This window comes from Pinus tabuliformis, chromosome X (assembly GCF_031772625.1).
Source record: "Pinus tabuliformis cultivar Carrire ecotype Pingquan chromosome X, CPIR1, whole genome shotgun sequence".
In the NCBI taxonomy this organism is placed as follows: domain Eukaryota; kingdom Viridiplantae; phylum Streptophyta; class Pinopsida; order Pinales; family Pinaceae; genus Pinus; species Pinus tabuliformis.
In genome coordinates this window covers 1,256,665,024-1,256,677,671 of record NC_142308.1, presented here as the reverse complement: position 1 = coordinate 1,256,677,671, position 12,648 = coordinate 1,256,665,024, and positions in this window count along the sequence as shown.

Genomic DNA, 12,648 nt, shown 5'->3' with positions numbered 1-12,648 from the left:
TGATGTATCTCTGTAATTTTGGATCATCCAGTTTGAAATTGTGACCCGCAGTAGCCCTCTGTGTCCTCTTTCCAATTCCACCAGTTTGATCCAAATTGGATTCTCCAAGGAAGAGTTATGCCAAATCTCCCACAGTGACCTAATTATAGACTAGTTCAGTAGAGCAAACTTGTACGACATGCCACATGTCCCTGTTTCGACCTTTGGCTCTAAAAATTATATACAAGAAAATAAAGTCCATCCTCTTTCTATACCTTCTTACTAAATTTCAATCCGATGCTCATAGAAAAATTTATGACGATTTTCCCCAGGTCACCTGTTTGGAATGTAATTCAAGAGTCTACAAATAGACCAACTTCCTCAGATCATATCTCCGCAAATATAGCTTGAAAAGCTCTGAAATTCAGACCCGAGGTTCAGTTCGATTTCGTCTCAAATGGACTTTTTTTACACTTTTGAAACGTCACAGAAAAAGTTATAGTGAAAATTCCACGATGACCTATTTGAAGCAGCGAAACCCCAGAATCCAAAGCTCTGATACCAAATGTTATGAAACCAGCTCACAAAAAGATAGAAAATATAGATCAACACCTTAGAATTCAGCCTCTTCGAGGGGGAAACCTCCTTTACATTACACAAATGAATGATTCTTTCATGATTCAAATGACAAAACCTCCTTTCTATATATAGGAGTCTAAGGATTCATAATATAACCCAGCCGACCTAACAATAATAATATAAAGGCACAAAAATAACAATAGAGGGATTCTATGGGGCACAGTAATAACAATATGGGGATGATAGGGGCACAACAATATTAATAAGGGATACACCTATAATAGTAATGGGGTAATCACTAGTATTATAGGGACCTAACATTTGGCTTCTCGATCTTCGGCTTCCACTTTTGTTCGCTCAACCTTTGGCTTCCTTTTTCACTCGCTCGACCTTCGTCTTCCACTTTCGTTCGCCCAACCTTTGGTTTCTTGACCTTCCGCTTCCTCTGTATCTTCAATTTCATGAGTTGTGAACTTCTTTATATTCTATTTGTATGCCTGAGATCAATGCTCAGAAGTGAAGCGTTTTAACTCATTTTTATAAGAGTTTCACCAATACTCAAAAGACACGTTCATTTGGAAGGAGAGGCCGACTTATGGATTTTCACCCAATTACTCATAACCTTGTTTTGTTTACGGAGGATTTCATAGGAGAGATTGTACCCAAGGAGGTCCCACATCCACGTCATCAATCGCAATTGCAACTTTCGGTGGTCTGCAAACGCAGCTCTTAACATCACCGATATTCACACTGATGATGAAACAGACGTGATATAATAGTAACCATTGTTAATAGATCCATCGGGTCTACAACTAATATCGCAATCGGCGATCGGGTTCACAAGACTTATCACAATCGGCAGTCCGGCAGTGTCAACCCTTATGATTTGCATAACTTTTCCGATACCTGGACGCGATATTACATAAAGGTATATTCTATGGAGCTATCGGGTCCGCACCTTATATCGCAATCGCAGTTTTTATTGTGACACCCCTTTATGACTTGTGATATGAAATTTTATACGATGGATGTGATATTGTATTATGGCATATTGTAATGGAATCATCGGGTCCATAATACATATCGCAATCGATGAATTTGGGGCAGTGATACAGCTTTAAAAAACTTGCGGTATGGTGGATAAAATATTTCTTTAGGGCGTGTTGTAATAGGACCATCGGGTCTGCAACTTATATCGCAATCAGCAGGTTTTGAGCAGTGGTGTATAATAGAAAACGTCGATATTATATACTGCCGATACGATTTCTCTGATAACTCTATTTATGCTCCTCCGCCACAATGCTCCTCCGTTGTTTTCTTCCTTTCGGTTCTTCTTGGGCATATATTACATGTGATACTTCTAATATGGCTCCTCCGGTGTTTTCTTCTTTACTCCTCCGATATCGTTGTTGCTCTTTGTTCTTCTGATAGCACTTACCCTTGGGCATATGCGATAACCTGCTTCCTTGATGGCTTCTGATGAACTCTTCCTCTTACTCTTTGGCTTCATGGCTTCTCCTCTTTACTCTTTCTCTTTCTCTTTTGATGGCTTCCGATATCTTTCCTCCTTGGTTCCACTATTTCTATTATGTCTGTATTCAATCCTTGGATCCTCCATGAGCAGTATCATGATCAATGAGCATCAATGGGCAACCTCACATGTCACAATAATTTTCCATCACAAACACTGCCATATTGACATCAATGACAACCTATATTAACAATCTCCCCCTTTGTCATTGATGGCAATATTCTTTTCCTTTCAATATTCTCTCCCCCTTTGACATCAATGGCAAACGAGGTGCCCAAGTACTCCCCCTGTCAAACTGCTACTCTTCTTCATGAATAGTAGATCATAGAAAATTTTAGGGGCGAGTGTTCGCCCTTTGGCGAAATTAAGGGGTTTTAAATTTTTAGTGGGCGAATATTTTGTATCATAGTACATTTTTACAAATCACCTCAAATAGCCCACCTTATTTTAAGGGAGAGGGTAAAAAAGGTAAATTTAGCCCTTGAAATTAGGAGTTACAACCTTCCATTCGCCCATTTTCAAGAGTAGGTTTTATTTAAGTGAATCCATTCGCCCATTTTCAAGAATAGGTTTTATTTAAGTGAATCCTATGGGCCAAAGGCCCAAATACCATATTTATAAAAGAGGTATGGTAAATTAATAAAAATATAAATAGATGAGAGGTATGGTAAATAAATAAAACATTTTTTATATTTACTCCATAAGTCACCTGATATACATGCAAGGGTGTAAACAAATAAAAATATAAGTAAAGTGGAGGTATGGTAAACAAATAAAACGTATTTTTATACTTACTCAAAAGGTATGGTAAATAAATAAAAATATAAATAAACTAGATGCATGGTAAATAAATAAAACCTCTTTTTATATTTATTCCATAACCCTCATTCTATTTATGAAAGCTCAAGAAAGAGGTTTTATTTAAGTGAATCCTATGGGCCAAATACCATATTTGTGAAAGAGGTGTGGTAAATTAATGAAAATATAAATAAACTAGAGGTATGGTAAACGAATAAAACATTTTTTTATATTTACTCCATAAGTCACCTTATATTTATGAACACTCAAAAAATGCATTATATTTAGGTGAAACCTATGGGCAAAATACTATGGGACAAATACCATGGACTAGATTGTTATTAATACCATGCAAAAAAACATTATTAACCTATTAATAAAATAAAAATGGCACATGGTATTGACCCATGGTATTCACCAAAATGGCACATGGTATTGACCCATGGTATTTAAATGGGGGAATTAAACCAACATAGATCCATCTTTACTCTGGATCTACTAACCCCCGAGAGGTATCAAATATCGTGATATGCAAACTAGCATAGAGTGAAAAAATATTTGATCCGATCAAGAGTAAAAATGGATATTGTAATTTAATGTATGTTAAACATTTTAGCTTGGTTAAAATAAAAAATAAAATAAAAATCAGCTATTAATTTTATTAATTTTTATAAATTACTAATAGTAATTTTTAAGCTCCAGGTTTATGATAACCCATGGTATTGACCCATGGTAATACCATGGTATTCATGTGAACATAGACTATTTAAAGGGGAAATTCTATCATCTTAGATCCATCTTAATTCTAGGTCTACCAAGTGCTCAGAGGGATAAATAGATTTCATCCCCCTAAGAGCGGTAGATGTGGAGTTAAGATGGATATAGGTTGGTTTTTATGATAATGAAGATATTAAATAGACTTAGGAAATTATATTGTAAAAACATCTTAAGGTGAATGGTTAAAGCATAGACATTGGACAAGTATATTTGTATACTTCTGTTTTAAATTGAAACAAATCCAGGGCTAAAAGGAATGGATTGATTGCACTAGTCATCCTTCTATAACTTTCCAACATATGCTGGAGTAAACAGATTGTAATTTGGGTAATTTTTCTAATTGCAAACAGGAACATACTTGTGTATTAGCAGGGTGGTTACGAGGTCCCTAGAAGTGATGAATTTGAATTTTTCTTGGTTTTATATATAGTATTAGGTTTTTTCTCATGCTTATCGATATGTAATTTCGGTAATTTTGATTTCAAAAGGTATTTTAAAGAAATGAAATGATTTCATTTGTGTATTCAATAAACACAAGATTTTACAATTGAGTAAAATATTCGCCATGCCCGGTGAGAGATTCGCCAAAAAATTATATATACATATCATATTATTGATAAAATCGCCTTTCATTTTTCCTATATACCATGGAGATTCGCCCATTTATTATACATGTAAATTTAGGGGGGGGTTCTTAAAATTTTCCCTGTAGTAGATCTTCATGGGTATGTTACTCCCCCTGTCATAGTGCTCTTCTTTTTACTCAAGATAGAAGGATTGATGCCTTATCATCAACTAGCACATTATCCCTTCTTCATGTCTCAAAAAACTACTTTATCATGGCTTCAACAATGCTTAAAGATGCTCCACTTCAATGCTTCCAAACAGATTCCAAATAGCCACACACCAAATGTTCAAGTCCAAGTTTTTATGCTTCAATCCATATTTTGTTGTCTCCACAGTCAAAATTAAGAGGTCTTCATAGTCTGAATCAAGAGAAAATGCCACTGAAATTGTCTTTCTTGCTATCTCTCTTCAAATCTGAGTTCCTTTGTATCTTTGTGCTTCTCCTTAAGTCACTGCCATCCAACATTTCAACATCATTGCATTTGGATGAAATGGTGAGAGGTTGTGCCTCACTGTTGCTATTTTTCTAAGTGACCAGTATCAACTTGAGTTATATTTGACTGCACAACATTCTCCTTTCTACAGTCCTTTTGATGAGCCCTTTTTTTTGTGTTCTTGCAAGTTATCTCCACTAGCATATTTTGATATCCAATATGTGGTTGTCTTTTAAATTTTTTCTACTGATTGACAACTACTCTTGCTTCAAGCTCCATTCCTAGATGTATATGTTTGTTTGAAGGTTTCCTCTATTTGTGTCCATAATTTACTTGTTCTTACATCATATCCCTGAGTCGAGACATTCAACTTTTTTAATAATAGCAACATAGTTCTTTGCCCCATTTCTTTAGCATTAGACGGTCTTCTCTGCTGCTCCAATTTCTACTTAGTAATCAAGTAGAAAAACATCTTCAACAATAGTCCATTGGATAGATAAGAGATCATGTTCTTCAATGGAGTGCTCCTCATAAATGATCTATCAAAGAATGATTGTTAGTATAGCTCATCAAGGATTTCGTATGGACCCTTTTACGGATAGCTCATCAAGAATCACAAGCTCCCCCTAACTATATGCATGGTCTCCTTTTGGCTGAATCCCATCATCAAACACTCAGAATATCAAGGATATCTTCATCAAGTCAACAACATGTGTTGTTGGCTGGAGAGTTCAGAATATTTTTGGATTGTATTTGCTTTCTTCTCCATACTTGTGTGATTTTCTTCTTTGGCATGGTTCTAGCTTGTGTAGGAGCCCAAGTCAAGTTACAATCACGTGTCATATGACCAATGTTATGACACTTGAAGCATTCTATGTTGTTCATGAATAAGAATTCATGATTTCTTCCTGCAAAATTGTTCCTCGGAGATTGTTGGGGACCATAATATCTATCTTTATGATATTCCCTACAATCTTTTTCCATGTGTCCAAAGTTTGTACAAGCATAACAATAACCAAGAAATAAACTTTGGTACTTGGGAGATGGAGATTTCCTTGATGTACTTCTGAAGTCTTTCTGCCTTGAGATCCTTTGATGATAACCATTGCTTCTCGCATCCTTGACATCATCTACATTTCTTCTTGGAACAGGACTTCCTTCATTGTTGCCTTGACTCTTATCCTTACCTTTGCTGAAACTGGGAGCATCAACATTTCTTTTTGACTTCCTCATATCTTTGTTGTTTGAAGTATTATCATTCTTGCTTAAGGATTCACCTTCATAGCCAAGACCTGATTTATCAAATGGAGATCTTTGATGGTTGAGCATGTCATCCAAGGCTTGAGAGCTCTTCAAGATTTTGTCCATTCCTTCAACCTTTTTCCTGAGGGAGACAATCTCTTCTTCCAATCTTTTGCAATCATTATTCTTCTTAGCAAGTTGTTTCTCAAACTCTTCCTTGATACGAGTAGCTTCATTTGCTTCTATTTTAAGGGAGATGATATCTAACTTCATTTTGAATATTTCTTCATTTTCTTTTGCTAGACTGCTCTCCATTTCTTCCTTGATTCTTGTAGCTTTACATGTTTCGGCCTTGAGAAGGTTGAGGTCAGATTTTAGTTTGAATATCTCTTCATCCTTTGCTTTTAGTTGGTATATCATGGTGTTTCTCTCCTTTTCTGCTTCATCAACCTGTCCTTCTATGATTACCAATGCTTCCATTGTCTTCTCAGCTCCTTGTGCTAACTTTCTTGCTTCTTGTAGTTGAGATTTGAGAGAGGAGACCCCTACCTTGTATTGACCAATCTCTACTTCAAGTTTGTTCAAGCTCTGGTCCCTTTGTTCAAGGTGGCTTGACAAGTTATCTTCCCATTTCTTTGCTTTATCCAATTGATTTGTCATGGATATGACTTCTTCATGATGCTTTCTTTTGCTTTGATGAAATTCCTTCTAAAGCTTGGCAAGCTCTTCATCCCTTTCTTGTACTTGAAGCTTGACAAGGTCAACTTTCTTCCTTGTTTGGTCTTGGTCACCAACTAGTGATTTCTTCTTAAGTTCCTCGTTTTCCTTTTTCAAATTGATAATCTCTTCCATGGCAGCCATAAGTTTAGTGAGGAGATCTTCTTCAAAGTATTTTTCATTCTCTTCATTTTCTATATCTTCTTTAGCCTTGATGTCATCAATCTTATCTTCAACTTCCTTGATGGGCTATGGATTTTCTTGTTGTTTTCCATCATTTTCTTGATTAGAGATCATTGTCAACGCTCCTTTTGAGTGAAGATCATGAAGTTAATCCCATATACCCTTCGCTGACGAACATTTTCCTAAATTATTCTTTATAGAGTCAGGTAGCCCATTCAAGATTACCTTCATTTCTTTTGCATTGTACTTCTTGGATTCTCCATTCATCATGATATTAGTAATTACTGATTCCAATACTTCAATGCCTTGAGTCTTTAAGAAATTCCTCATTCTTGCTTCCCATATATCAAAGTTTCCATTGAACCATGGAGCCTTCACAAATTTACTGACTTCTATTTCAGTGGTAGAGGGAGACACATCTTTAGGAGGATTGGAAACTTTCTTCCTTGGCTTCACCATTTGTGTTCTAATGATCAACCTTCAAGCTGTTAGGTTTTGAGTGAAGGTACTGGATTTGATACCAATTGTTGGAAATACTGAGAGGGGGGGTGAATCAGTGTTCCTTTTCAATTGTTATTTTTACTAGTTAAATCATTTATATTTAGAACACAAAATGAATAATAGGAATAAATTTTTTTATTAATATAATCTTTACAATAAATCAGGTACAATATATATAAGGTTCCAACCTGTTGCCAAGCACCAACTTGGTCTTTTGTGAGGCTCCAACCTCTAGGGCACTAACCCTATCTTCTCAAGGCACCAACCTTCTATTTAGGAGCACCAACTCCAAGGACACCAATCCTTCCAATTTTGAGGCACCAACCCCAAGGGCTCCGACCCTATCTTGTCAAGGCACCAACCTTGGATTTAGGAGCACCAACTCCAATCCTTCCAATTCTGAGGCACCAACCCCAAGGGCTCCAGCCCTATCTTGTCAAGATATGTTTGGTAGTAATTCTCTGCTCCCAAAATCTTCTGCACTGAGTTCTGTCAATCTACAACTTCATTGTAGTCTCCATGCTACATCATTAATGACAACCTGTCTTCATAGGAAGGAGTCTTCACAGCTCTTCATATTTCCCACACAAAGTCTGCAGATTTACCTCTTACTGTCGCGATATCTTACTTCCAATAAACAAACTCACAAACACTTCAATGTTGATGTTGTCTACTGCTCCCTTCAAACGATGACAGGTGAAACTTTATTCCTTTCACAGAACTGTTCTTCAAATTGCGTTATGTACTTCTTGCATATATTAATTTATCACAGGTTTGAGCCTTTCAAAAATTAACCCAATCAACAGAATTGCTTTGTCCTTCGGCTTCCTCCTATCCTGTTGGACCTTCGGCTTCCTTCTGTCCTGTTGGACCTTCGGCTTCCTTGTGTCCTGTTGGACCTATGGCTTCCTTCTGTCCTGTTGGACCTACGGCTTCCTTCTATCCTGTTGGACCTACGACTTCCTTCTGTCCTACTGGACCTATGGCTTCCTTCTATCCTGTTGGAACTACGACTTACTTCTTTCTCACTCGATCTTCAGCTTCTTTTGTACCTTCATCGTCTGCTAGACCTTTGGCTTCTCGACATTTCAACTTCTTGATCTTCAGCTTCCACTTTTGTTCGCTCGACCTTTGGCTTCCTTTCTCGCACGCTCGACCTTCGGCTTCCACTTTCGTTCACTCGACCTTTGGCTTCTCGACCTTCGGCTTCCTCTGTCTCTTCAAGTTCATGAGTTGTGAACTTCTTTATACTCTGTTTTTATGCCCAAGATCAATGCTCAGAAGTGAAGCGTTTTAACTCGTTTTTATAGGAGTTTCACCAATACTCAAAAGACATATTCATTTGGAAGGAGAGGTCGACTTATGGATATTCATCCAATTACTCGTAAACTTGTTTTATTTACGGAGGATTTCATAGGAGAGACTATACCCAAGAAGGTCCCACATCCATGTCATCAATCGCAATCGCAACTCTTAACATCACCGATATTCACACTGACGATGAAACAGATGCGATATAATATTAACCATCATCAATAGATCTGTTGAGTCCACAGCTAATATCACAATCGGCAATCGGGTTCACAAGACTTATCGCAATCGGAAGTCTGGCGGTGTCAACCCTTATGATTTGCATAACTTCCCCAATACCTAGACGCGATATTACATAAAGGTATATTCTATGGAGCTATCGGGTCCACACCTTATATCGCAATCGCAGTTTTTATTGTGACATCCCTTTATGACTTGCGATATGAAATTTTATACGATGGATGCGATATTGTATTATGGCGTATTGTAATGGAATCATCAGGTCCGCAGTACATATCGCAATCAGCGGATTTGGGGCGGTGATACGGCTTTAAAAACTTGCGGTATGGTGGATGCGATATTTCTTTAGGGCATGTTGTAATAGGACCATCGGGTCCGCAACTTATATCGCAATCAGCGGGTTTTGAGCAGTGGCGTATAATAGAAAACGCTGATATTATATACTGCCGATACGATTTCTCCGATAACTCTGTTTATGCTCCTCCGCCGCAATGCTCCTTCGTTGTTTTCTTCCTTTCAGTTCTTCTTGGGCATATATTTAATGTGATACTTCCAATATGGCTCCTCCAGTGTTTTCTTCTTTACTCCTCCGATATCATTGTTGTTCTTTGTTCTTTTGATAGCACTTACCCTTAGTCATATGCAATAACCTGCTTCCTTGATGGCTTCTAATGAACTCTTCCTCTTACTCTTTGGCTTCATGGCTTCTCCTCTTTACTCTTCCTCTTTCTCTTCTGATGGCTTCCGATATCTTTCATCCTTGGTTCCACTATTTCTATTATGTCTGTGTTCAGTCCTTGGATCCTCCATGAGCAGTATCATGATCAATGAGCATCAATGGGCAACCTCACATGTCACAAGAATTTTCCATCACAAACAGTACCATATTGACATCAATGACAACCTAGATTAAAGTGGCACAGGAGATTGGGCCACTTTCATCATGGGGCTTTGAAAGTCATGCAAGAGATCTATATTAGTCTTCCCGAAGGTACGCTTGAGCAAGTTGATACATGCATGGGGTGTACTGTGGGAAAATAGACCAAGGCTTCCTTTCACGACAAAGATGGTCAAGCAGAGGCGATTCTAGAGCGAGTCCATTCAGATGTGTGTGGACCATTATCGACAGCATCCACGACCAAACATAGGTATGATGTTATATTTGTTGACGACTTTTCTCGTAAATGTTGGATATTTTTCGTTCAAAAGAAGGATCGAACTTTCACAAAGTTTTGTGAATTTAAAGCATTTGTTGAGAAAGAGTCCGGAAAGAAGGTTAAAGCTCTGAGGAGTAATAACAGTGGTGATTATGTCTCAAATGATTTTAAGAAATTATGTGCAACATAAGGTATTAAACGGGATTTGATGGCACCCCATAACCCACAACAGAATGGGGTGGCCTAGAGGAAGAACAGAAGCATTGTAGGGGCAGCACAAGCAATATTGCATGATTAGGGCCCTACCACTACGCTTGTGGGTTCACTCATGTATTTGGTGAAAACATGACCAGATATGTGCTATGAAGTTAACCAACCTAGTTAAGCGATGGTTAGGCCTACCAAGTTGTCTTGGAAGGTGGTAAAGCATGTGTTGAGATACCTCAAGGGCACTACTCAATATGGATTGTGGTACAGACAGACAGAGTGAGTGAAGCTTCAAGGCTTCACCGATGCAGATTGGGTAGGGATTCTATCCAACAAGAAGATCACATCAGGAGGGATCTTCGGTATTGGGTCAGCGGTAGTTTCTTGGTACAGTAGGAAACAGAGATGAGTTTCACTCAATTTGACAAATGCAGAATAGATGGCTGCAAGTCAGGCAGCATGTGAGGCCATCTGGATGAGGAAGATCCTGGTTGGTTTGTTTGGTCAATAAATGGATCCAACTGTGATTTACTACGATAATTAGAGTTGTATCAAACTCTTTGAAAATCCCTTTTTTCATGATCAGTCCAAGCATATTGATATCTCATATCATCATCTCAAAGATTGTGTATTGAGGCGGATTATGTTGTTGGAGTACATTCCCACGGAGGAGAAAGATGTTGACATTTTGACAAAGGCATTGTTTAGATGTAAATTCAAGTTTCACAGAAACAGGATTGGGGTAGCTGATAATCCCTTTCTTGTTGAGAGGGAGTTTTGAGAAATGGCAACAAGAAATTTCGATTTAATTTGTCCTTGAATTAAATTTTGAATTAAAATCGAATTATATTATAATAACAACTTGTAAATAGTTAATTAAGTTTAATTGACTTAATTAGCTTAGGAATTTCAAGTTAAAAGTCTTTCTATAGTAATGTATATGTTCTCCCTAAATTTTAGGGTTCCAGGATGAGTTTATTTGAGTTGTAATTAGATAACTCAGTTTGACTGAGTTATAGACAGTTAAACTAGTTCTAACTGTTTGTGGAACTAGTAGAGGTCTAGTAGTGAGTTGGTGCACTGGTGTATCCTCAGTGCTACTCCAGCTAACTAAAGATTCCCTCATGAGAAACTCATGCATGTCGATTCAGAGAAATACCCAGTTGAGACTAGAGTGCAGGGATAGTGTACTATCAATTGTAGAATGATCTAAGTTGTACAGATCATGCATGCAATTAGAAGAGGACCTAGTTTTGGATTGTGTAGTTATGGAAGAAGGAATTCCCAATTAAATATGGATTATTCCTCACAGGAATTGCACATGGAAATAGGGTCTCAGCAAGCAGCATAAATTGGCTAAGTGTTGCTCAGTGCAGGCTTGTGAGGCAGAGATTTGATCATACTTGTGCGGAATTGTTCTTGTGAGAACAAGCTTTGTATTATCACTCAGATTTTTAATTAATGCAATAGATAGTCGGGGTGTTGAACAGTGGCTTTCCTTAGAGAAATAATTGTTTTATGTGTCTTTGACTATCTTCCTCTTGTCAATTATTGTTTTCATCGATCATTAGTTTATGTTGTTTAAAGAGTAGAGTAGATTCTTGTCTTGTGTTTTAGTACATTACATGAGCTGTGAAACTACAGGAAAATATACAGTTAATCATTTTGAGATTAACATAGTTGAGTCAACATTGACTATTAAATCTCAACAACATGGAATTCAGAAAAAGGGCAAAGGCAAAGCTAAACAAAATTCCCCTCAACTAGAAAAACCCAAAACTCAACCTCCTGAGGAAAAGCATAAACCTCGATATCCTTGTCTTAACGGTGATGAGGAATGTCTATATCGTGTTGATGTCAATTATTTTCTCAAAGGCACTTCAAACACATCTTTTGTTTTAATGAACCTTTTTCCTGCTCAAGAAACCAAAATGGTTGCACAAAATGAACCCTCTTCCTCAAATATTCAAGTGTTGATGTGTCATGAGACAGTTTTGGTGGCAACACGATCCAAAGACTATAATCCTCCTAGTGAAAGTATTCCTAATCAGCCTTCATCATCTACTCCACGTAGTTTTGGTCCTCTACAGATCAAGAGACCAAGTTCTAATACACTTATCAGACCCCCTCCAAAGGGTGTTATTCATAGGCCATCTTTCAATCCACATGCTTGGGTTGCTTAGAATTACAACATTGTAGAAGATTTGGCTCAAGCTCCTTCTGCAATGTTGGCGCTCGAATTCCTTAAAAGTTTCCTTGCATAACAAAAATAGTTATTGTCAAATATCGGTGGAATCAATCCATATGATTTGAGTTTAATAATCTTTGACTTGGATAATCATGTACCTATGCTCCCACACCAGCT